Below are 5,803 nucleotides of genomic sequence, written 5' to 3' on the forward strand. Positions count from 1 at the left end.
CGCCCCCCCCCCCCCCCCCCCCCCAAACTTGGGTTAAACTGTGGTCCTGAAAATTAGCACTTAGATAAACTCATCAGATAACAAAATGGGATAATCAGTGCACAGTGGACATGCAAGTGTAAATGGGATAAACAGATAAAGAAATGAGAAAGGTATAAGGGTGGTCCTGAAAATTGGGTAGCACTCTCTCACTAAAGTCACTGTGATGCAGCTGATGGAGTTAAACATACAGATATGAGAATATAATCATATGACATCCATAGTAAAAATAGATATATAAAATAAATTAAGTGCAAGTACAACAAAAATATCAGAGCCGATAGACCGGCTGTAAAAATAATAGCACTGTACAGTGATAAAAATAAAGTATCTATGGGAGAGAGTTAATGAGATAGAAAGGACTGGGAGCTCATGAAGATGAGGTAGGATGGGCAGGTCTGGCGCCGCGGATGCCTCTAGATAAATCTCTGAACATGGTCGCGACATCCGTGCAGAAAGTAGCGAACTCCACTCTGTGGACCGTGAGGTCAACTCTGATGGCAACAATAGTGTCCTCGAGGTCTACAGACGCACTCCAAAGCCGGGGGTCAATTCTGGAATGGAGGAGTCAGAAGACAGCTCCTGGGTCTTCTCCTGCTCGTGGATAGGTGACCCAGCTGGAGAATGCTGAACTGCGTTATCCGCTGAGTGCTCCAAGTCAATGTCTATATCAATGTCATCATGCTCGATAGCTAGATCGACTGGTGCATCATCCGCTGCGGGAGCTGCTGCTGCTGGCTCTGCTGGTGCCGGGGCTGCTTGTGCTGCTGCCTCCTCCTCTAACTCCAACTCTGTAGCCGCCAGTACGGCATGGGTCTGCAGACGAGTGATAATAGCTCTGTAGCTCTTGTCCTAGTCCTTCTTGAGGAAGTGACAGGAACCTTTCTCGGGGTTCTCCTGCGGGTGGATGAGATAGTGCTGGTCTATGAGAATCTGGGTGATGAGGTGACTGAATGGAAGAGACTTGGCTCTTCTGGGCACCTCCTTGCTGACGTACTCATCGTAAAGCTTCTTCATCACGCTCCAGATAACGCAGGAATAGACACCTAGTGGCCGGTATAGAAGGCGTACAGGGCTTTTAGATAGTCACCCCGCCTCTGAATCTTGTGGCCTGCCATGTATATGTTTCAGTAGAGCACCGAATCTGTAAACCACAGGTCATTCGGCAAGAATGTCCGGGTGGCAAAGGTCTCGCCACCGGCATGGTGACCTTTGAGAAAAATCGCCATATCGGCGTAAGAAGGCCTGTGGAGCCTGGGATATGTCTCCTGTAGCTCGGGTGGACACTGATGTGGACAGCGAGTCGAACGGGCCAGAGTATTCACTATAATGGTGATCTCATGGCCATCGATAAAGGTGATCATAAAGTTATTCGATCAATTGAAGAGTGCGACGATGAAAACTGAAAGGCCACAGATCTGTGACTTTTGAAGAACGGGGTCCACACGAATGTGTTCGTGGGCCCTACAACACATCAAATCAACAACTCCCATCACCCAAACATGGCCCATACTCCCGAATCAAACAAAAATATCAAAAATATATACAACGATATACATACATATATATATATATATATATATATATATACATATTTCAAGCATCAACAATGGAGGTTCAATCATATATAAAGCATGAATCAAACATATAAACCATGTATGCACGAGATTGAAGCTTGAAATCGACTAGTGAGGTCTCGGATCTTACCCAAATCGAAGGGAGATATGGATGCAAAGAGGGAGGGATGAAACTGAGATGAGAAAGAGAGAGAGAGAAGCTTGGTTCTTGCCGGAGATCTCGCTAGAGATGGAAGATATGAGTAGGTACAGCGGCGGCGACGAGAGAGAAAAAGGGGGGGTTTTGAGGTTGAGGGTGAGTTGGATCGATCTAAATGATCGATCATAAGAACCCTCGATTTTTAAAAACATTCCCCGATTAGTTCGATCGATCGAACTCAGCTGAGATCGATCGAACTTTTGTCTCTCAAAGTTTTTTTTTTTTTTTTTGAATTTAAATTTAATTAATTAAAAACTAAATAAATTAAAATATTTTTGAATTTTTGAAAACTTGCTGAAAATTAAAACAAAATAAAATGAGAGAGAAAATAGAATAAAATGAAAATATTTTTGGATTTTTGAAAAGTTGAAAAGTCAAACTAAAGTTAAAACAATGAAATGAAGATTTGTGATCAATCGAAACAAGAGTTTTTGGTTCAAAAATTTGGCTAAGTGTTGGAACATGAGATCGATCAAACTGGAAAGTTGGATCGATCGAAGAACTTTCAGATCGATCTTGGAATGTTTCGAACGATCAGACAGAGAGCTGAAAATATGCAGGTGGATGCAGGCTCAAAATTTTTCTAAGTGTTGAGGTATGAGATCGATCGAACTTCGAAGTTGGATCGATCGAATGTCTCTTGATTGATCTGAGAATTAGTTCGATTGATGGGACAGAAAGGTGATTTGGATGCAGGTTCCGCAAGCTCAAAAATATTCTAAGTGTCAACACTCAAGATAGATCGAACAGGATAGTTGGATCGATCGAAGGTCCTATGATCGATCCAACTGAGAACTAAGATCGCAGATTTTTCTTGGATCGATGGGACAGAGAGCCTATTTGGATGCAGGATTGAAAATTTTCTAAGTGTTGGATTCAGATGGAAGTTCGATCAATCAAACTCAGGTATGAGATCGATCGAACTTTGCCGAATGCTCAAAAATGAAATGAAAGCTTATGCAATCCTCACCAAAGTTCCTTGAAATGCATATGAACCAAAAACAAGTATCTAGACTTCGCAAGAAATGAAATGTAAGATAGAAATGAGAGAAAAATAGGGTTTTGACACCCTACGAATGCTTTTGCTAGTCTTTAACGTCTCTAGTAAGACATTGGGCTCTTTTAGCCCGGATCGAAGATCTTATAATGCATCCCCTCCTTGTTGGGTGATGAATATCGTGAGCCCCACCCAACAAATTGTTCTTGGAAGAACTTGTTGGATCAAACTCAAAAGAAGTTTTTGATCCTTTGTCTATGCAATTACAACCTTTAGGCTTCCACGCCCTTTCAAAACAAGAGTTTGAAATAAGACTTTTAGAATGCAAGGTTGAAGATGAAGCTTTAGAAATTCTTGAGTCATATAAAAACTCATTTCTTTCACTATTGAATTCATAACATTTTTCTACAACATTGACCTCTCCTTCATATTTGTCAAATGAATTGGGTGTTGGATTGAATATGTTCAATTTCACCTTCATGTGGCCAAAAAAGATCTTCATTATCCCCGTCCTACAATTAATGTTGGCATTTGCGGTTGCCAAGAAAGGACGGCCAAGGATAACGGGTATTTGGCTCTTAGGATTGGAAACCGGTTCCGTGTCTATGACAACGAAATCAAAGGGAAAGAAGAATTTATCAATCTTAATTAAAACATCTTCAATGACACTTCTAGGCTTTTTAATGGATCGGTCGGCAAGTTGCAAAACTACCGACGTCGGTTTCAATTCACCTAAGCTTAGTTTGACATAAACCGAGTAAGGAAGAAGGTTAACACTTGCTCCTAAGTCAAGAAGCACCCGATTAATGATATGATCACCAATGATGCACGATGTAGTGGGTGAACCGGGGTCCTTAAACTTTGGAAGAGTGTTATGTTACAAAATTGAGCTTACTTGCTTAGTCAAAACCACTTTTCTTGATGCTTGGCTCTTGTTCTTTCGCTTTTGGGTGCAAAGATCTTTTAAAAACTTGGCATAAGCCGAAATTTGCTTGATTATATCCAAAAGTGGGAGATTAACTTTTACTTGCCTAAAAATTTCCAAAATCTCATTGGTCTTGACTTTTTGCTTTTCTTTCGAAATAGACCCTTTCGAGGCATCCGGAAATGGAGCTCTTGGCTCAAAAACATTTTGAGAATTTTCTTTTAAAGCCTCTTCAACACAAGAAGTTTTCAAATTAGGTTTCAATTCACTTTCAACAAAATTTTCTCAACATCATTTTTCAAAACTTTCTTCAATGGATCATTTTCAAGATCGCTTTTCAAATCACATTTTTCAGCTTTCTCATTTATAAGATCATGCACATGCAATGAAGGAGGAATAAAATGTGAAACGGGACGGGTGACAACTTATGGTTGCACCGGTTCACTCTCTTCATTGGTCATTTCTACTTGATTATTTACAACTCTACCACTCCGCAAGGTGGTCACTGCATTAACATGTTCTATGGTACACCCCTCCGATAAGGATTAGGTTTCTACAACACATTGTTGCTTAGGTAGGGCATTAATAGGCATTTTTCCCTTCTCTCTAGCATTAAGAGTGCTAGTTATTTGCCCTATTTGGGTTTCTAGCTTTGCAATAGATTGAGAGTGAGAATGAAGCAATTATGTGTTAGCCTCTAAAGTGCCCAAAGCATTTAAAACTTTCTCTTCAAAAGCGGGACTTCGAGAATTACCTTGGGAATATGATTGGTAGGGAAAATGAGAATTAGAGAATTAATTCCCTTGTGATTGGTATGGCCTATAACCTTGGGATCCTTGGTTTTGCATTGGAGGTGGAATATACTTCCCTTGAAAACCGCCTTGGGGAGGGTTTGAGCCTTCCCCTTGGTTTTTCCATGAGAAGTTCGGATGATTTCTCCAACTTGGATTGTAATGAGTACCATAAGGATTGTTCCCTTGGTTCACAAAAGCCGCATTGACTTGCTCATTAGGTTCACTTTGCACTTGTCCATGAGGACAATGAGAAGTAGAATGAAGAACACTAGAACAAGTCATACATGTTTCATTTGATGCATGATGAGAATGGTTAGGAAAGGAAGATACTTGGTTCGCCGAGTTTTAGTTAATTAAAAATTGATCAAACCTTCGAGACAAAGACTTCATTTCGGCGGCTATCTCATTAGAATTATCGACTTGATGTAAGCCTACGCTCTTCCTACTTTGTGAATCTCTACCATTCTTGGATGATAGTGTTCTATGCAAAGAATTTTCACTCATGCTTTCATAGAGATGCCACACATCATCCTCATGCCTATCAATGTATGAGCCACCCATGGAAGCATCAACCATACCCTTATAGTTGTTTGATAAGCTCTCAAAGAAATATTGAACTAATTGCCATTTGGGTATGTCATGGTGTGGACACTTCCTTAACAATTCATTGAAGCGTTCCCATGCCTCATGGAATGTCTCCCCATCCCCATGTGTAAATTCTCGAATTGAGGTTCTCATGGCATTGGTCTTAGAAACCAGATAGTACTTCTTCAAGAACTCTTGTTGCATTTCCGCCCAAGAAGTGATTGAAAAAGGCGTAAGATTGTTAAACCAATATTTTGCCTTGTCTTTAAGGGTGAATGGAAAAAGTTTAAGCCTTAAGACTTCTTCCGGCATGTCCGTGTATTTTACGGTAGAACAAACTTCAAGAAACTCATCTAAATGCTTATAGGGTTCTTCACTTGGAAGTCCATGAAAGTTAGGAAGCATTTGAATGGTTTGTGCTTTAATTTCATAATGGTGTGATCGAAATGGTGGCAATTGAATGTATGTGGGTGCATTATATTCATTTGGCACATAATGGTCTCTCAAAGCAAGTGGTGGGTTAGCAACTTGAGGTGCAACATGAACACCTTGATTTTGAATTCCTTGATTGACAATGGGAGGTTGTGGAGCATACATAGGCCTTGGCATTCCGAATGGAACTTGGCCTTGTTGTTGTGATGGTGGGTGAATGTATGGCCTAGGCATGCCTAATGGTACTTGAATGTT

At 40.6% G+C, this 5,803-nt stretch overlaps 1 pseudogene; it reads left to right on the top strand.

The window, feature by feature from the left end:
* The first annotated feature begins 5,165 nt into the window (after positions 1 to 5,165).
* LOC132297895 (small nucleolar RNA R71) lies at positions 5,166 to 5,264 on the top strand (annotated as a pseudogene).
* The last annotated feature ends 539 nt before the right edge of the window (positions 5,265 to 5,803 follow it).

The sequence above is a fragment of the Cornus florida genome, unplaced genomic scaffold, assembly GCF_030987335.1.
Source record: "Cornus florida cultivar Cherokee Brave unplaced genomic scaffold, ASM3098733v1 CherokeeBrave_3.0.0_Hap2_Chr02, whole genome shotgun sequence".
Taxonomy (NCBI): domain Eukaryota; kingdom Viridiplantae; phylum Streptophyta; class Magnoliopsida; order Cornales; family Cornaceae; genus Cornus; species Cornus florida.